At 37.6% G+C, this 21,499-nt stretch overlaps 1 long non-coding RNA gene across 1 annotated transcript in view; it reads right to left on the reverse strand.

Moving 5' to 3' along the window:
- Positions 1-20,273, reverse strand: part of LOC129658528 (uncharacterized) — a 37,395-nt gene extending 17,122 nt beyond the window's left edge. Inside the window, exon 1 of the long non-coding RNA XR_008717390.1 lies at positions 20,098-20,273. This is a non-coding gene — a long non-coding RNA (uncharacterized LOC129658528). The remainder of the gene's footprint in view (positions 1-20,097) is intronic.
- Between the last annotated feature and the right edge of the window lie 1,226 nt (positions 20,274-21,499).

Consider the following 21,499-nt stretch of genomic DNA (forward strand, 5'->3'; position numbering starts at 1 on the left):
AGGATAGTGAAGAAGATGGAGCTGGATAGATCATGGGAGCAAGATCATCCAGTGTTGGGTATCACCTATTATTGCATAATTTGGATTTTATGTTTTGAATAATGGGAAGCCAATGGAGTATCCAATGAAGAAGAATGGTATAATTAAGTTTGAGTTTTTGAAAAATAATTCCTATTGTTGTGTACAAATACTGTGAAGGAAAAAAATTAAAAACTGAGGAATTTAGAAATAATCTTGGTGTGAGAATACATGAAATAGGTTACTGGCATTTGGGTGGAGCTAAGGACTGAAGAGACTAGTAGGAGATTCACATGTATTTACGAATTCATAAAGGATGAAGAGCTTGGCTTAACAATTGGATAGATGGAGAGAATCACAGAATAATCAAATAAAAGGAAGGGTAGTTTTCTGACTAAGGACAATGTTCATATTTGGAGATGCTGACTTATGGAATATCTAAGAGTATTTTGGATTTGGGGACATACTGGGCTTTTAACATTGTTTTGAATATAGGTGAAAATAGCAATTGTACAATGCATGAGACTGTTCAGTGAACACAGTGCAAGGGAGCACACTGATGTGTACCAACCTTCAAAAGAAAGACAGGTGAAAGAGAAACCTGAATAACTAAAGGAAAATCAGTAGTGTGCTATAACAGATGTCAAGTAAGTGAGTTAGGAGATGATCAAACATGTCAAATGATGCTGTGTGCTCAAGTAAAATCAGAATGTTGTTAGAAGTTCAATTGGTATAGCAATATCAATCTTGTTAAAAAAAAAAACATTGACTCAAGTGATGGGGCCAGGGAAAATTTTGGTTTTGAAGATAACAAGTGAGTGGAAGGCAAGACAATAGAGACAAAAGGTGGTTGTGAAAAGGAGGCAAGAAACAAGACAATGACTGAGGGAGAATATAAAGCTGAAAAAGTTTTTTTTTTTTTAACTTTTGTCAGTTTTTAATCTGGATTGATTAATGAAACAGAAATATGGCAGGTCAGCATTGAGGACCCAATTGAGATTCCCTACTTCATTGCCTACAAGACCTTTTAGAACGAACACCCAAAAAAGATGTCCTTTTCATTATAGGGGACTGGAATGCAAAAGTAGAAAGTCAAAAACACCTGGAGTAACAGCAAATTTGGCCTTGGAGTACAGAATGAAGCAGGGCAAAGGCTAATACAGTTTTGCCCAGAGAACTCACTGGTCATAGCAAACACCCTCTTCCAACAACACAAGAGAAGACTCTACCCATGGACATCACCAGATGGTCAACACTGAAATCAGATTGATTATATTCTTTGCAGCCAAAGATGGAGAAGCTCTATACAGTCAGCAAAAACAAGACTGGGAGCTGATTGTGGCTCAGATCATGAACTCCTTATTGCCAAAATCAGACTTAAATTGAAGAAAGTAGGTAAAACCACTAGACCATTCAAATATGACCTAAATCAAATCCCTAACGATTATACAGTGGAAGTGAGAAATAGATTTAAGAGACTAGATCTGACAGAGTGCCTGATGAACTATGGAATGAGGTTCATGACACTGTACAGGAGACAGGGATCAAGACCATCCCCATGGAAAAGAAATGTAAAAAAACTAAATGGCTGTCTGAGGAAGCCTTACAAATAGCTATGAAAGGAAGAGAAGCGAAAAGCAAAGGAGAAAAGGAAAAATATAAGCATCTGAATGCAGAGTTCTAAAGAATGGCAAGGAGAGATAAGAAAGCCTTCCTCAGCAATCAATGCAAAGAAATAGAGGAAAACAACAGAATGGAAAAGACTAGAGATCTCTTCAAGAAAATTAGAGATACCAAGGGAACATTTCATGCAAAAATGGGCTCAATAAAGGACAGAAATGGTATGGACCTAACAGAAGCAGAAGATACTAAGAGGTGGCAAGAATAAACAGGAGAACTATACAAAAAAGAACTTCATGACCCAGATAACCATGCTGGCGTGATCATTCAGCTAGAGCCAGATATCCTGGAATGTGAAGTCAAGTGGGCCTTAGACAGCATCACTATGAAAATGCTAGTGGAGGTGATGGAATTTCAGTTGAACTATCTCAAATCCTGAAAGATGATGCTGTGAAAGTGCTGCACTCAATTGCCAGCAAATCTGGAAAACTCAGCAGTGGCCACAGGACTGGAAAAGGTCAGTTTTCATTCCAAACCCAAAGAAAGCAATGCCAAAGAATGCTCAAACTACCACACAATTGCACTCATCTCACACATTAGTAAAGTAATTGTCAAAATTCTCCAAGCCAGGCTTCAGCAGTACGTGAACCATGAACTTCCAGATGTTCAAGCTGGTTTTAGAAAAGGCAGAGGAACCAGAGACCAAATTGCCAACATTCACTGAATCATGGAAAAAGCAAGAGAATTCCAGAAAAACACCTACTTCTGCTTTATTGACTATGCCAAAGCCTTTGACTGTGTGGATCACAATAAACTGTGGAAAATTCTGAAAGAGATGGGAATACCAGACCACCTGACCTGACTCTTGATAACCTGTATGCAGGTCAGGAAGCAACAGTTAGAAATGGACATGGAACAACTGACTGGTTCCAAATGGGAAAAGGAGTACGTCAAGGCTGTATATTGTCACCCTGCTTATTTAACTTCTATGCAGAGTACATCATGAGAAACGCTGGGCTGGAAGAAGCACAAGCTGGAATCAAGATTGCTGGCATAAATATCAAATACCTCAGATATGCAGATGACACCACCCTTATGGCCGAAAGTGAAGAGAAACTAAAAAGCCTCTTGTTGAAAGTGAAAGAGAGAGTGGAAAAGTTGGCTTAAAGCTCAACATTCAGAAAACTAAGATCATGGCCTCTGGTCCCATCACTTCATGGGAAATAGATGGGGAAACAATGGAAACAGTGTCAGACTTTATTTTGGGGGGCTCCAAAATCACTGCAGATGGTGACTGAAGCCATGAAATTAAAAGACCCTTACTCCTTGGAAGGAAAGTTAGGACCAACCTAAATAACATATTAAAAAGCAGAGATATTACTTTGCCAACAAAGGTCCGTGTAGTCAAGGCTATGGTTTTTCCAGTGGTCATGTATCGATGTGAGAGTTGAGCTATGAAGAGAGTCCCTTGGACTGCAAGGAGATCCAACCAGTCCATCCTAAAGGAGATCAGTCCTGGGTGTTCATTGGAAGGACTGATGCTGAAGCTGAAACTCCAATACTTTGGCCACCTCATGCGAAGAGTTGACTCATTGGAAAAGACCCTGATGCTGGGAGGGGTTGGGGGTCGGAGGAGAAGGGGACGACAGAGGATGAGATGGCTGGATGGCATCACTGACTCGATGGACATGAGTTTGAGTGAAGTCCGGGAGTTGGTGATGGACAGGGAGGCCTGGTGTGCTGTGATTCATGGCATCGCAAAGAGTTGGACACGACTGAGCGACTGAACTGAACTGAGCTGAACTTCATTGCCACTTCTGGAACTTGCTATAGGAAATATTACTCAAACTTATTTCACTGCATATTAAAACATAAGAAGATGCTCTGCTATTCAGAGTTGGTTTTTAATAGTTTTTTTATATTTACAAATAAACAGAAAAATTTGGATCCTTTCTTGATTCTGTCACTTTGGCCAGATAAACTTTCTGTCACTTAAACTTTCTGAATCACAGTAGCCTCATATGTATAAAGTCCCTTCTGCATAAGGTAATATGCCATAATTATATATATAACAAGTAATTATGTATACATTCAAGACCAATATAATCCTCTAAGCTCAGATGAAAAATATAGTAAGTAATACAACCACTTAATGATATATAAAATATTCCTAGAGGAAATTTTTTAAATATAGACGAGATCTAAGATTAACATTTCACCATTTCACTTTCTTGAGAAAGCCTGCTTCTTCTGAAACTATGACTTTATTTAGAATTATTAGGGAAAAATAGCTACAGTAAACCCGTTTCATAGGAACATATATCTTAAGGTACTTAAAAAGATTTTTTAAATGTAGTCTCAACATTTGTATATTTATAAAAATATAAAGCAAGATACTTTTTTGTAATCAATTTCCAGATATGAATCTTACTTTTTCTTCCATGTGGAACTTTATCACCAGAACACATCTAGTTCTTTGGCACTGAGATCTGCTAAAGAGGATGGATTTGCAGATTCATTTTCCATTCCTTTAAATGGGAGTTATGACTGTTCATCAAGAGAGCAAATGTCTCTGTATTATTTATTCATGATTTGGTACAGATGCAGTTATAAAAAAGTATTCCAAACTCCAGTGGGTCATGGCAAAAAATCCTACTTATATGTAATCAGGACTAAATATTCACTGGCAACTTAATCACCTAATTTTTTTGTATTATTTCTCCATTTTCATAGAATATATAGTAAATATAAAATATTTAAAATTTGATCCCTTTATAATTACTGTGTAAAGAAGGAATATGACTCTGGAGATGTGAAAGTAGGAGTAGTTAGAGAAACTATAAATACACCTTTGTTTTTCATTATAATTAAGTATACTTAATTCTTACAAGTAATAATAATTGGGGCATTTTGAAATGTTAATGCTAGTTTGTGTCGTAAGTTCATAAGATTCATGAGTAATGAAATTAGTGTGCTTAGATCTATAGACTGTAAGGTTTATTTCTTTTTATAATGAGAACCTATTACTTGTTCTGTTTTTTTTTTTATTTTTTAATTGGAGGAAAATTGCTTTACAATGTTATGTTGGTTTCAGCTGTTTGACAATGCAAATCAGCCATCACTGTACATATCTCACCTCTCCGTGAGCCTCGCATGCAACCCCTTCCACGCCTCCAGGACGTCACAGAGCACAAAGGCTGGACTTCGTGTGCTATACAGCAACGTCTCACCAGCTATCTGTTAATATAGCATGATGCTGCTTTCTCAGTTCACCCCACTCTTTCCTTCCCCCACTGTGTCCATAGATTCATTCTCTAAATCTAAATGCCTCCAACAGTACTGATTAACTTGTTCTGGTCTGAAGCCTTATAGAAATATGGCCACAAAAAGTATGGCAAGATCATCAGTGTCAAAACATGCTGTTATACATAATGTTATTGTAATGGATGCTAACTACTGACAGTAATCATTGTCATGATTATTAATGCTTACTGAGTTCTTATTCTGTATTTATTTTTTATTCTCATAAGATCTCCGTGACATCAGTACTACTTTCCCATTAACATTTAAGAGAGCTAACATATGAGAACTTACCGTCCCAAGTCTAGAGAACATGAATGTAACTACCATGTAATCCTACCTCTCACTATTTGTAAGATAAGACAATGGAGAGCCTCAGAATTGTGCCTTTTTAAGGCTCACACTTGTTCCCTTTTACCATCTCTCATTACTTTTGCAAACACCTACCTTCTTTACAGGTTTCAGTATTATCAACTTGTCTGTTCAACATGGTTTTTCTAGCATTCCTCATACATTGTTTAATCCAGATCTTAAATGAATATATTAAGTATAAATTGCTTCTAATTCTTTTCTAATATGAAATTCTTATGGACACTCCACAATGGTAAGGAAATGTTCAAGTTACTTTGATTAAAATCAAATAATATCTCAAGAAAACTATCCTCAAAAGTAGGCTTATTAAGTAGAATTTAGCCACCTAACTTAAGGTTTTTCTGGCATAGTGTGAAATACCGTTTCAAGGTAAGATGGTACCTAACATAGGTATCAATCCCAAATCCAAATCTCTGGATTCTTTTTCTTATTATCTAGTAGTTATCATTAACTAAGTCACTTATTTTAAAGTACTTTTAAAAATCCCGTGCATCTACTTTTCTGCCATATTGCTGTTTGCCCTGTAGAAATAAGACCAGTTTTGCAGAGTGGTTATCAAGAGGCCAAATACACAAAGCCAAGTTCAGGCACATTTTGAGGTGGGCTGTGTACTAACTGGTTGACTTGGCTGAGGGATTGAGGTTGGCAAGGCCAGAGTATAGTAACGGATATTTTCTGGGAGCCTAAAATCAAACCAGAGATCACTGAACATGTGCCTGTGTCCGATTCTCTGTGATCCTATTGACTGAAGGCTGCCAGGCTCCTCTGTCCATGGGATTCTCCAGGCAAAAATACTGGAGTGGGTTGCCATGCCCTCCTCCAGGGGATCTTCCCAACCCAGGGATCAAACTTGTGTCTCTTATGTCTACCTGCATTGCCAAGTGGGTTCTTTACCACTAGCACCACCTGAGAAGCCCTCCCTGCACCTAGCATGATTCAAAGATAGCAACAGTACAGCATTGGTCAGAGATGAAATCAAGGACCCAGCGCTATAGGTTGCTGAGTTGGGTACTTGTAAATATGCAGAAACTCTGATTTGAGTTGGAACAAACTAGGAAATGACATAAACACCAAGAAGTAAGAGTGACTTATAAAGAAACTAGGTAATTTATAAAAAAATTATTACAAGTGATCCATTTGATTGTTCGCTTTAGTAGATAAGGTATACGGGTGTGTCAGACTGTCTCAAAGTTTGGAATAGATTAAAAATACTTTTATCTCTAGTCAGTGTACCATTCACTTACTTCCATCATATTGAAATAAAAGCAAGTCTTCACTTTTTAATAATAGGAAATTTCATCACTTTGTCCTCTTTTCTGATAATTGTATACACAATGACAGGATTGATTTTTAAGTTTAATTGAATGTAGCATCAATCCATAGCTTAAATGATGAAGTACTTTCTTTTCTTGCAATTTTTTTGTCCAACCAATAGCAACTAAATATTGGCATTCTTTTCCAACTTGTCCTAATATTTATTACAATGCCACAATTTTGTATATAAGGCCAACACATGATTAGTTATCTCTTCTTAGACATCTTTATTATTCCTTAGTAGAAATCTCAGTGTTAAAATTTACTTGCTGTAGGTTTTCCTTAAAAGAATAAAACTAATGTTTCATAAATATGGTTACCAAAGTACATGAAAACAGTTTTTTTATGAATTCAATAAATGTTTAGAAATCATTGGTGACACTATTACAATCTGAAGTTCACAAAAATCTTAGGATATAGTTGCTATGTGTGTATTACATTTTAAAAAAAGGAACAAAAAGAAAAAAAATCAATATCTAGCAGTTCTTAACGTTAGCAATGTATTTTTCTTTATTCATTGACTATAAAACATTTGTTATGCACTAAAAACATATTGTTAAGATCACTGGAGAGAGTGTAAAAAAAGAGAGAAACATTGAGAGTAAGATTAGTAAAATTAGGTATCAGAGAACTTGGTCCAAATCCCAATTCTGCAACTCATGTAAATAATCTATTTTTAATTATAAAATTTAGGTTTGGGTCAAATGATCCCTATAATCCTTTGAGATCTTCAGTAGTACTCAGAGCTAAAATTCTTTAAATTGACAAGTTTTAAAATTTTTATTAGTTATGGAGAGAATAAGCAAAGGCATAAGATATAATTTACCTAAAATTTTGCCTGGGAGACAAAATAAATTGGCATTTAAAAAAAGTTTCATTCACCTATGAGAAACTGTACACCACAGAGAACTTTTGTGACAGATCATCACCCAACACTGCTGCTCCCTTGCCCCATGCTGGGTAATTGGTGCAGAACTGACTCAGAGGAAAGATCACCACCTACTGTATCACCCATATTACTTCCTGTAGCACCTGGGTTTTTCTTGGAATGTTTCCATCCAAATGTAGATCATATCTCTCCTTGATCTGTTTGCAAAGGCTGATAAGATCAAGCTGGGGTGTAGTGGCTCTGGGCCATGAATATATAAAAGTATGTTTGTTTGTTTTTTTCCCTAATAATTACGTAAAGGATGATTTAATCACTGGACTGGTCACTAACATATGACCAATTAGGATTTCTTGAAACAGAATTTCCTTAATGGTTTCCTGGTTGTAAATGAACTCACCAATTTCCCATTAGGATTGATTTTTGTCACAAGCTTTAACACTCAAGATCCTCATAATTTTTTTTTTTTTTTTTATGTTCTGTGAAAGAGTGGAAACTGACCAAATTCTGGTAAAGGAAAACAAATGATGTTCTGGTCATAGGAAATATATTAAACAGAATTTGGTAAGCGGTGCTATTTCTGTAATGCTGATATTTTGAGAGAAAGAAACACAGATTTTTCTTTTCTTTTCAGAGAAAATAAAAATCTGTTCTTTGCAGAGAAATCTGTAATTCTGTGGATGGTACTTTAGCATCACTGTTTATCCATTTAGCAATATTTTCATTAGCCTTGAAAAGATGCAGAGAACTAGTGTGCATTCTATTAAGTAAAACCAACCATTTTATTAAGTGAAACTAACTATTTGCCACGACCTTCTTTAAAATGATATATTTAAATAGATTTAATACTTGAAATGTATTCAAAAGTCTTCACTGATTGTGTAAAACATACAGATTGGGTATAGTCTTCAAATAGCCAGCTCCTTTTATGAAAAAGAAAATTAAAAAAAAAAAAAAAACTAAGAGAAAAAAAAATCTCCCTGATTTTCCAGTTTATTTCCTTATATAGAGATGCTTCCCTTTTTTCTTTTGGCTCTGTGAGAGAAATAATGCAGGACAGGACGAGGTCAACACCCTTCAGAGAAATACTACCAGGAATACATCTTTATAACTAAACACATTGAGTTTAATACAGTAGAGGGAACGTCATGGAACAAGGCCCACACACATTATAGAAGGTAATCTGCTTACTCAAAGTCTACCTGTTAAATGTCAGTAATATTTTAAATATCTTCAGAGTAATACCTGTAGATGGTACGTGGCCAAACAACTGGACACAAAGCCAAGTTAACAAGTTAACGTTACCTGTCACCATGAGTAACCATGTAGTGTCACAAGAAGAGACTATTAGAATCTGTTACAGAAATTGGAGGGCTTTTGTGGACAATTTGGGGGAAGGTTTAAGGAGGCCACAGCGGTCAGCCTGGTGCTGTAAACTGGATGCTCAGAGAAAGTGGGACAATTTTATGATTGGTATTTCAATACATCTTATTTGTAGGAAGAAAAGGCTAGGATGAGGATAAACCCATGATTGATAAAGAGTGGAAAGTTACTCATTTTAGCCAAAAGAGGCAAGGCAAATGTCTGTTATTTTGTGGTGACTTGTTTTAGCCTGGACTTTGGCACAATAAGTGGCCTGGCCTTGTTTTGTTTCACTTTGTCTTGGACTCAAAGTAATCTTGTTTGAGGCTGGTATTCTGTGAGATTGTTTTTGGTCAATGGGAGAACTACATGGCTTAGTGGAAAGCATTAGTCCAGGATCTGAAGGTAAAATGGCTGATTTTCTTTTTTTTTCCTTATTCTCTTTTCTTAGTAGTTTGACATTTTTTTGCACTTCTCTTCAAATTACTGGTAGTAGTTGGTTTTGTTTTACTACACTCTCAAAACTGACATTTAAAAGTAGGTATACTTTATTTGTTACATGGAACCTGATACAAGAGAGAAATATTTTAGTTTATATCTTCACCTTCACTCAGCTTTTCTCAGTCATTTTGCATTCCTGTCAGTACCACTGCAAATTAGTCCATAGCCACAGGACTTGACTGAATAGATGCAATGTTTTTTTTATGTTGTAGGTGGATTATCTTTGCTAATTCAGCTTTACTAACAGCCCTTACAAGTTTCCCTTTGCACTCGGACAAGAATCCCTTCTGTCTGTGGTTCTCTGTAGTTGGCCAGTGAAAACACAGTGCAATTTGAAAGGCAGAATAGAAGAAATATAGTGGACAGCTGTATTTTGGAAGTGACTGCATATCCACAGAAGGTTCTCCGGCTATATTTGAGAGTCACCCACCTCACTATGGCACAAGAGAGAATTCATAGGTGCTTTACAGTTTTTCTTGAGAATTGCAGTAGTTATTCTTTATACTTTTAAGAGCTACCCAGTTTTGTGCCTCAAGCTCAGATCTTCAGTAGCTTCTTCACTGATGTTCCAGCTGCTGTTCCTTAAATTTTGCTCTCCAATTCTTCTAACATTTCTTGGAGCCCTAATTCCTATGTTATATCCTTTGTTCTCCAGATCTTAAAGGTAGCAATGTTTTCTTGACTGAATCCAAATTAATGTAAAGCCCACTGGCATTACTACTCTATTTTCAAATAGATTCATGCTTCTGCCCTATTTTAGGCCACTCCCTCTACAGAGTCAGAGAAGGCAATGGCACCCCAAACCAGCACTCTTACCTGGAAAATCCCATGGATGGAGGAGCCTGGTGGGCTGCAGTCCATGGGGTCATGAAGAGTCGGACACGACTGAGCGACTTCACTTTCACTTTTCACTTTCCTGCATTGGAGAAGGAAATGGCAACCCACTCCAGTGTTCTTGCCTGGAGAATCCCAGGGATGGGGGAGCCTGGTGGGCTGCAGTCCATGGGGTCGCACAGAGTCGGACACGACTGAAGAGACTTAGCAGCAGCAGCAGCAGCTCTATAGAGTTCATTGTGTCATGTATGTGTTGATGGTACATTCAGAGGGTGGACACATCTGCTAGTAACCTCCAATCAAAGATGGACCAAAAAATTCTTTCAAAAGTTAATAAATGTATTGTCAATGTTATTATGATTTTGATACTCAATTAAAAATACTGTAGAATATATAATTTGACTCTAAAATGTTGATCACCAAATGGATAGCTGTAAAATTTCAGGTAGTGGTGAATTGAACACATATTAATATCACTCCCTCACAAAAGCAGACTAACATAACAATAAAGATCTAGATTCATAAGAATAGAATGAATATGAGAGAAAAAATTGAGAATCTGATATAACAGATTCAAAAAATCTGAAACTTAAAGCAGCAGTGAGAAATAGGAGGCCAAACAGTTTGCACTGCACATCCCCCAGACTTCAGGAATTGGTGTCCCTAGGTCACTTGTCAGTTGACTAGAGAGAAAAGTCTGTTAACAGAAGAAAGATTGGTTAAAAGCCTGTTTATAAAACATGTAATTGTTCCAATTTTTTACCCTACTATAAGTAGCTAATTTATAGTCCCATGCTGACAGGAGACTGGAGGCTTGTTTTCTGGAGAGAATAAAGCAGAAGATCTGTGAACTGTTGCATACTCTGTACAGTTGAGTGTGAAGCATTAACTATAAGTGTGTATATTTACAGGAAGGGCTGAGACATCCCCTCTGCCCAGCCATCTTCTTTCTCTTAGCTCTCAAAACATTGGTTCCAGGCAGAAGACTAAAGAGTCTGCAGAACCTAACCACACCAAAAGACAAAACATTAAGATCCTGACATAGGGATTTTCCAATGAAAATGGCCCAGTCGGATCATTTTTCAATGAAACCCACAGTTGACCACCCACACCCACATGCTCAGAACTGCCAAACAGCATTTTAATCCCCTACTCTTGAATATAAGTAGCAAACTAATGATGAACAGATATCCAAGAAAATTCTTCAATATGGAATTTAGTGAATAATCTAACAGAGGGGAAAAAAGTATATAGGGAAAAGCAAACTTCAAAAAGTAAATCATTATTTATCCTTAGAAAGACTTTGTAAGCTCATTTTACTGAGTGTCCAAAGTGTGCCTTCCAGTTTAAAAGGGAGTTAAGTGCTGCAAAGAGGAGAGACTAGAGCATGATTTGAGGTCGCTGAGAACAGATTGCACGCACACTAGGCTTGAGTGGTAACGGGAAAGGGCACAGGCTCAAGCTTTTTGCACTGTGGACCTCAGATCTACTCTGCAGCCCATGTGGTTGTAGAGCTGTATACAATCTTTGTGCTGTAGTAGAACGACTTCATTCTCTCCTCTGTAAGTCTGAAACACAGATTCAGACTGTACTTAACCAGAAAAAGAGGGGTAATACCTTACATCTGAAACAGGGAATGATGTTCACACATGCAGTAAGCTCAGCTAGACTGGGAAGATCTCTTATTAATATCACTTGGTAAGGAAGGGTTCCAGGCCCAAAGTCCATTTTTTTTTTTTAATTTTATTTTATTTTTAAACTTTACATAACTGTATTAGTTTTGCCAAATATCAAAATGAATCCGCCACAGGTATACATGTGTTCCCCATCCTGAACCCTCCTCCCTCCTCCCTCCCCATTCCATCCCTCTGGGTCATCCCAGTGCACCAGCCCCAAGCATCCAGTATTGTGCTTCGAACCTGGACTGGCAACTCGTCCAAAGTCCATTCTTATGTGGCCAAATGGAGGTCAAAAGACTGAGTGCTCAAAATTACCTTTCCCAACAGATATACAGGAATATGAATTAAATATAGATTGGTATTTAAAAGGGATATTCAGATAACAAAAGAGAATAAGAGGAGCATTCAAAAGAGTGCAGCATCCAAATAGTAATAATTCCATAAGAAAAGAACAGAGGAAAAAAGTGATCAAATGATCTCTGCGTTTAACAGACAAAAATAGAGGAAAAGAAATGATCAAATGATCTCTCAGAGTTATAGTTAATAAACCAAATGCCCAGAGCAAACCATAAAACAATCACTGCAAATATCAAGGAAAATATATTTCCTGCTCTAGGTTGTTATTTTTTATTTTAACACAGACTGTGTGAATTATAATATTGGAAATTCCATGTATTTTTTTTGTCAGCAGATCTCCTTCCAGGTGAATCTAAACTTTGAGTAGGGAGGCTTTTTGACAGAAAACATGTAACAGCTTTTCTTCCCCCTTTCTTTTGTGCTGAGCAAGTGCTGTCTAAAAACACATGAAATCCAAATACCAACTTACACTGTTTAGTATACAGCAAGTGACACTTATAAATCCAAGTAATAATAACAATAATAAAAACATAAAAAAGGAAAGGAAATCCTGGCATGAACAGCAGAGCCTTGTTAAGGCACTAATGGTGTGAGGGCTGCATGTGAGCAAGGAGTGTGACGGGTGGAGGAAGTCTATATTTCCTGCATTATTAACTCTTTAAGTGTGGATGTAGCAATTGAGATAACAAGACTGGCCTTGGGCAAACACTGAAGAAGGCCAGATTTGTTTTCCCCCTGCATCCTGCCCACTTTCTTTTCCATGTACTGTTTCTCTCCCATTCCCATTCTCCTTACAAACCGTAACTCCATAGGTGCTTTCAGACTTCTTGGGACCTTCTGCTTGTGAATCTTGACCTTTATAATCCTTCCCAGTCTGCCACACAAAGAAACATTTTTGACCCTGCCATGGAGATCCTCTGTAGTCCCCATGCAAATGTATCTGTAACCATCTCTGGTTCTTTTTTTTTTTTTGCAAACATGTACAGATTTGCTCAAGTCTTTTCTGTTTTATTTTCTAGGAAACATTTGATTCCAAAGAGCAACAACCAAAACCCAAAGGAATGTATCATCTTTTGTCTTGTACTAGAGTAATGCCATCTCATAGACTCAGCTTTCAGATATGAGATTATACCATATTTATCTTTGTATACTCTTCATTATTTCTAAAAGTGTTTTGGGAATAGTAGGCAGTCAAAGATGGATATGTGGAATTAATATGAATTGGACTTCCCATATGGCACGGTGGTAAACAATCCATATGCCAATGCAGGAGATGCAAGAGATACAGGTTCAACCCCTGAGTCAAGAGGATCCCCTGGAGAAGGAAATAGCAACCACTCTAGAGAGTGGTAGCCTGGCAGGCTACAGTCCATGGGGTCTCAAAGAGTCAGACACGACTGAGCGCATGCACACACGCGCGCACACACACACACACACACACACAACTAGATTAATGAAACAATATTCCCATAGAGATTTTTGGGGAAATGGATGATCTTTTGGCATCTGACATTTAGATACATTTTGATAATTTTCAAAATATTCTTTGGCTGCTTCACTCTTCAGTAAAAACTATCAGAACAGACGACCGTAGTACCTGATCTGCTTTGGTGATTGTTTCATGCTGGTGGTGGTTTAGTCACTAAGTTGTGTCTGACTCTTGCGACCCTGTGGACTGTTGCCTGCCAGATACCTCTGTCCGTGGGATTCTCCAGGCAAGAATGCTGGACTGCATTGCTATTTCCTTCACCAGGGATCTTCCCAACCCAGGAATCGAACCTGGGTCTCCTGCATTGGAGGTAGATTCTTTACTGACTAAGCTACAAGATTGACTCATAAACACTTTCAAAGGCCCTTTGAGTCTCTCTGCATCATTTTGACCCTCTGTGCCCTTGCTACTGCTAAGTCGCTTCAGTCGTGTCCGACTCTATGTGACCCCATAGACGGCAGCCCACCAGGCTCCCCCGTCCCTGGAATTCTCCAGGCAAGATCACTGGAGTGGGTTGCCATTTCCTCCTCCAATGCAAGAAAGTGAAAAGTGAAAGTGAAGTTGCTTAGTCGTGTCCGACTCTCCGCGACCCTATGGGCTGCAGCCTACCAGGCTCCTCCGTCCATGGGATTTTCCAGGCAAGAGTACTGGAGTGGGTTGCCATTGCCCTTAAGTCCTGTTTTTCTCCTTGAACTCATCCTGCTTCCTTCTTCCTTTCTAAGAAGTACATGAACTGTCTTCTGTACTCATTTTTTGTGGTGTTCATTTGCTTCTGGGAAATTTTGTGATCATTTGGCATCAGCAAAAAAAAAAAAAAAAAAAAAAGAAAGAAAGAAACATGAGACAGACCACATGATAGATGGTTCTGCAGTTAATGACATGTCTTATGTGAAGCATTGGACACTATATTATGTTGTTTGTAAGGGCACAATCTCAAGGGAAATGGCTATTCTGTTTGAAGGGCTGTTAATAAATATGGATATAGTGTCGTCTTTCCCCACAAACCTACCATCCCTTCAGGGTATCTGTTAACGAATTCAATATTGGAGGACGCTGAGAGAAGCACTGTGAAGGGAACATTTGCTTATGTGAGTTTTGTCCTTGTTTTCTTTGGGAAAGAAGGATTTCCAGGAAGTTTGATAAGATGGCCATTTCCTATTGCACTGTCATGACGAACTTAGAAAGATACCATCCAGGATGCAGGTGTCCAGGTCAAAGGAAATAAAAGGGAAGTTCAAAAGCACTCCTCCCATAGTTGCTGATTTTATATCTCTATTGGTATGTCATGGGGAGTTTCTATGTGAGTGTATTGCTGGAAATTAGGCAAAACTTAAATTGCATGTCGCATAAATGAAGCAAGCGAAAAATGTCTCTTAAAAATTCATTTATACTTAACAATATTATAATGTTCATTTAAATATTTGTTAAGTGGATGTATTTCATATTAAGTATTCTTTTTACACACACATATACACAAAATTGGGCAAGAGTAAACTTTTGGAGGTGATGATATATTTACTACCTTGATTGTGATAGTAGTTTCAGGGGTATATGTAATATGTCCATATTCACCAAATGGAATACAATAAATATGTGCAGCATTTTTGTATATCAGTTCTACTTCTATAAAGTTAATTTTAAAAAAGCATTTAGAAAGAAATATAAAATATTTTTTTCATATTCAAAATATTGATTTTATTTTCAAATAACTGCATACTTTCTGAAAAGTAGCAAGAAGAATGCAAACAACTGCATACCATTTACTCACAGAACCTTTTAAAATTTCACTTGTGCCCTTTATATTGAAAGCATCCAATCCAGGATCATACATATACCCAGTTGTCATATCTTTCTAATCTGCTTCATCCAGGAACCTTCCTCAATGGTCCTTTGATTTCATAGCCTTCATGTTTTTCAAGATTTCAGGCTATCATTTTGTGAAATATTCTTAATTTAGGTTGGCTTGATGTTTTCTCATAAAGAGAGTCAGATTATACATTTTTTAGAGACATTACTTTGCCAACAAAGGTCCGTCAAATCAAGGCTATGGCTTTTCCAGTGGTCATGTATGGATGTGAGAGTTGGACTGTGAAGAAAGCTGAGCCCAAAGAATTGATGCTTTTGAAGTGTGGTGTTGGAGAAGACTCTTGAGAGTCCCTTGGACTGCAAGGAGATCCAACCAGTCCATTCTGAAGGAGATCAGCCCTGGGATTTCTTTGGAAGGACTGATGCTAAGGCTGAAACTCCAGTACTTTGGCCACCTCATGCGAAGAGTTGACTCATTGGAAAAGACTCTGATGCTGGGAGGGATTGGGGGCAGGAGGAGAAGGGGACGACAGAGGATGAGATGGCTGGATGGCTTCACTGATTCGATGGACGCGAGTTTGAGTGAACTCCGGGAGTTGGTGATGGACAGGGAGGCCTGGTGTGCTGCAATTCATGGGGTCGCAAAGAGTCGGACATGACTGAGTGACTGAAATGAACTGAACTGAGAGACGTATCAGGCAAACAATACTATGCTTTCGTTTTTATGCATCTTATCATGTAGCACATGATTGTTTCTGTCTTAATTTTTGTGTTGTGTTAACTTTGTTCACATAATTAAGCTGTATTAGCTTTCTCCACTCTTTTTGCTTTCTAATTAAGAATTCTGTGTAGAGGTAATTTGAAACTATATAAATATCCATTTCCTCATCCCACTGTCATCTATTTTTAGCAGTCATTGATGTTTCTTGCTTGAATAAATTGTGGCTAGGATAGTGTCAAAACATGATAGTTGTCATTAACTTCTACTTGTACTTTTTCCCATTTATTTATAGATTTGCTTATTTATATCAGTGTGTATTCATTGATTTCTTTTTTATTGTCTGTTAGTATCATTATAGAAATAAATGGTTAGACTGACCTTTCTTTGGCCAATATGAGCCCCTTAAAACTGACTTATGAATCCTTTTATTATACTCCCATTTTTCTTTGAGTTGTTCCTTACTGTCCCAACAAGATATTTCTGGCAGTACTAAAATCACCTGTTTCTCTAGTAGTCTATGGTGCTTTTTAGTGGAGAGGTGGTACTTAGAAGTTGATAAGCTCATTATTAATGTGGTGCTCCAATGTCAAAAATCTTCTAATATGTGTGCCTTCCTTCTCTATCATTGAGAAACTTAGTTTCCAATATCCTCAATGTATTTAGTTTTTTGATAATTTCCCTGTGTGTGACTAATCTCCCAAAACTTGAAGGCTGCCCTTACTACTTCCCTCTGACACACAATCCCTGCATGGGCTGTCCTGACCACAGCTGCCCACACTAACGAACTCATTCCACATGAACCCTGTGCCTGCCGTCACTGCTACCCCAGCCTCATGTCTTTTGGAAGCAAAAGAGGAGAAAGGAGAAGGGTTAAGGTACAGAGAGGATTAAAGGCAGAAGAGTGAAGCAGGGAAAGAATGTTCGTATGCTAAACTTCGCTTATATTGTAGAATAGATTGAAATATTCCAAGCTGTGTGAGGTTTAGATAACAAAAACAGATATACATATTTTATAATTATTATGCTCTTCATATTGATAATTGAAATGTTGCTAAAACAAAACTTTCTAAAACATAAAAATAATTTTCTAAAGTAGATTTATTTGTTGAACAACTGTGAGGGGGAAAAAAAATTATATGTCTTATATTCCGGACTGAATTTCTTAGGTATGGCATTTTCTACAAATGTTAAAAAAATTGTAAAAATGTCTTTGACTTTTCTTTACAAGAAACACATATTATCAAAATCCCAGCATTTCTCTGTAAACACAGCTTTCCATGATTCCATTATCCACCACTGGCAAGGTCTTAGAAACAATGAGACAGCCACTAGTATTTAACAGACACATGATGAGCATAAGCTCCAGTCTGATCAGTCAGTGAACTAAATATAAAAGGAATGCTTTATAAAGTGCCATTTAGATTCCAGTGTAATAGAGATGTAATGCATATGTCAAGTTATTGAGTTGTCAACTTAAATAGAAGCCAGTATGTCATCCAGTAATTATTGCTATTTAGGCCTAAGGCATTAGTGCTAATATTAGCATGTGAGTGTTAAGTATGCAGAGTACAAAAGGGAAAAGATGAGATTATATGAAGCAAATCCTAAAGAATTCATTCTGTTACTAAAGGACCACAATCTATCCTTTAGATTTGTGCAGGCATTTTCAAATCAGGAAACATTTTGTAAGAATACATGATCCTTTGGGGGGAAAAAGACAACCAGGTGCAAACATTTACCTGTCATTTTTGGAAAATGTTAGCTAGCATATTATTATTACTCTACGTAGTTAAGTTGCTTGTGAAATCATCAGAAATCTATATGAATTTAAATTTGGTGGTTCAGTTTCTGGCAACAATTTATTGACCGTTATTTGCAACTGCACAGTTTAAAAAAAAAAAAAATCCCTAAAATACAGCTTCATATTTGACTAATATTTAAAACCTAACCTTTAGTCCTATAGAACTCTCCTGCAGCATTTCACCTGCAGGAGCTTGGAGATTACACACACATACACACACACATGTGTATAAATACTAGGTCCCTCTTACAAGCAGAGCGTCTAATTTAAAAGCACAGTCACTCTTTCAAAGAGATAGATTGAAACCTGCTGTTTGTAAGTGTATTGTATATATGCGTAGTCCAATAAAAGAAAAGAGAGGAAAAAACACACTCTGGTATCCCTTTCTGGCCCATTCCTAAAGAACATTAAGTAATAAAAGAATCCATGTGAAGATTAAGATAAAATCTAGCAGGACCAACACTGTCTTTCCTAATTCGCTATGCAGACAACAGAGTCAGCAAAAAAAGATTGGACTATTTCCAAGTGCTTTTAAAAGCACATACTCTTTAAAGCAGAAGGCATCTTTACGTGAACAGACACCTCCATGTACACACTATCCCCATCCTGGCCTGAATTTTATTCTAATGAATTAAAACCACACGATGTGGGACCACATTCTTCTAAAGGAAGGTTTCTATGTATTTAACAGTAGGCTACACAAGGCAAAGAAGAAAAAGGCAGAGTCTGTCTGTAAATAGTTAGATGTTTTTTTACTTCTGCTTGGCCTTTGTACATGTTGCAATGCATGCTTTCCAGCGGCTCCAGTCCTCTCCTTCCATCAAGGTTCAACTCAACCATCTTCTCCTCTAGGAAAACTTTCCTTTCCAGAAACACCTCCCAAGGTGGCACCTTTCTTTTGTCTTCTAATTGCATTTTTTTTTAAATATATATTTTATTTTTTTTTTTAATTTTATTTTATTTTTAAACTTTACATAACTGTATTAGTTTTGCCAAATATCAAAATGAATCCGCCACAGGTATACATGTGTTCCCCATCCTGAACCCTCCTCCCTCCTCCCTCCCCATTCCATCCCTCTGGGTCGTTCTAATTGCATTTTTGAGTATACACTTCTTTGGAAACCCCGACCACTTCTGTATACTTCCTTCACTAAACTGTGAATTCCAGCACTGCAGAGCCAGTATGTTGCCTGTCTTCCCGGTGCCTGTTTCACATGGAAAATGGTTACACTGAAGATCAGTGTTAAGGCTGTAGTTTTTCTTAGTCTTTATTGAGAAAGAGCCTCTGCATTCCAAAACAGGTTTAGCTAGTTTTTTTCTCTTTAGAGAAGTAGGGGGAGATTAAAATCAATTTTCATTTTCATTGTCTTCCCCCCATTCTCCTATACACAAAACACTAAACCACATAAAAAGAGCTAAAGAACTTGTAACTACAAGTTTGATCTTAATTATGCCACGTAATTTGGAGGATTTTTAAGAAAAAAAATGAGAAGCTTCCCACAGACAATCTCTCCCTACTCATTTCCTGGTATTTGAACATGTTTCTATAACAATAAATATAGTTGTTCATTTTACCCCATTAAAGAGATGTTCAAGATACAAAGATGAAAATGCAAATATCTTTGTTTAAATGCCAGGTACTAGTTACTACACATATAGTCAGTGAATAACAAATTGGTAGTGTTATATGTTCAAAGGTTGACAGGAAAGATTAGGTTAAAGAAGATTGTAAGTGTTCAAATGAAGAACGTGTTTCCACATAGAAGCAGTCAGGGTGGTTCAGGGATTCTTTGCCTAACATGTTTGTTCTTAGCTGAGTAAGGACAAATCTCACTATGGTGAGAGATACCTCTTATGTTTTAGTAGTTTTTAGTACCACAGTTCCTGAGATCTAGAGAAAGATATCTAAGATGGATTACATTTTAAAATGCCACTGATATTTTTCTCATTTTCTGTAATCTTATTTATCCCATAGTTACAGTTCATTTCCTTTAATTGGAAACCCTAAAGTACAAATTAATGCACATTTATACATACCCTGTTGTCCCCTCCAAGAGTGCACAAGAGAACTTTGTGCACCAGGACCCAGGAGAAAGGAACAGTGACCATACAGGAGACTGTCCCGGACTTGCCTGTGGGTGTCCGGGAGTCTCCAAAAAGATGTGGGTTGGTGATGGCCTGCTACAGGGTTGGAGGCATGGGCTGCAGCAGTCCATGCATGGGATCTTTTGAGGGAGGTAACCATTATCTTCATTACCTCCACCATAGTTTGGGCCCAGGTAAATAACAGGGAGGGAACACAGCTCCACCCATCAACAGAAAATTGGATTAATGATTTACTGAGCATGAACCCACCTATCAGAACAAGACCCATTTTCCCCCTCATTCAGTCTAGCCCATCAGGGAATGTTCGTAAGCCTCTTATCCTTCTCTGTCAGATGGCAGAGAGACTGAAATACACAATCACAGAAAACTAACCAAAATAATCACATGGACCACAGCCTTGTCTAACTCAATGAAGCTATGAGCCATGCCATTTAGGGCCACCCAAGACAGACAGGACATGGTGGAGAGCTCTGACAAAACGTGGTCCACTGGAGAAGGGAATGGTAAACCACTTCAGTACTCTTGCCGTGAGAACTCCATGAACAGTATGAAAAGGAAAAAAGATAGGACACTGAAAGATGAACTCCCTAGGTTGGTAGGTACTCAATATGCTACTGGATATCAGTGGAGAAATAACTCCAAAAAGAATGAAGAGACAGAGTCAAAGCAAAAACAACACTCAGTTGCGGATGTGACTGGTGATGGAAGGAAGGTCCGATGCTGTAAAGAGCAATACTGCATAGGAACCTGGAATATTAGGTCTATGAACCAAGGCAAATTGGAAGTGATCAAACAGGAGCTAGCAAAAGTGAACGTCGACATTTTAGGAATCAACAAACTAAAATGGACTGGAATGAATGAATTTAACCTAGATGACCATTATATCTACTACTGCTGGCAAGAATCTCTTAGAAGAAATTGAGTAGCCATCATAGTCAACAAAAGAGTCCGAAGTGCAGTACTTGGATGCAGTCTCAAAAACGACAGAATGATCTCTGTCCGTTTCCAAGGCAAACCATTCAATATCCCAGTAATCCAAGTCTATGCCCTGAACAGTAAGGCTGAAGAAGGTGAAGTTGAAAGGTTCTATGAAGACCTACAAGACCTAGAATTAACATCCAAAAAAGATGTCCTTTTTATTATAGGGGACAGGAATGCAAAAGTAAAAAGTCAAGAAACACCTGGAGTAACAGGCAAATTTGGCCTTGGAGTACAGAATGAAGCAGAGCAAAGGCTAATAGAGTTCTGCCAAGAGAATGGACTGGTTATAGCAAACACCCTCTTCCAACAACACAAGAGAAGACTCTACACATGGGCATCACCAGATGGTCAA

The sequence above is a fragment of the Bubalus kerabau genome, chromosome 8 (genome assembly GCF_029407905.1).
Source record: "Bubalus kerabau isolate K-KA32 ecotype Philippines breed swamp buffalo chromosome 8, PCC_UOA_SB_1v2, whole genome shotgun sequence".
Classification (NCBI taxonomy): Eukaryota; Metazoa; Chordata; class Mammalia; order Artiodactyla; family Bovidae; genus Bubalus; species Bubalus kerabau.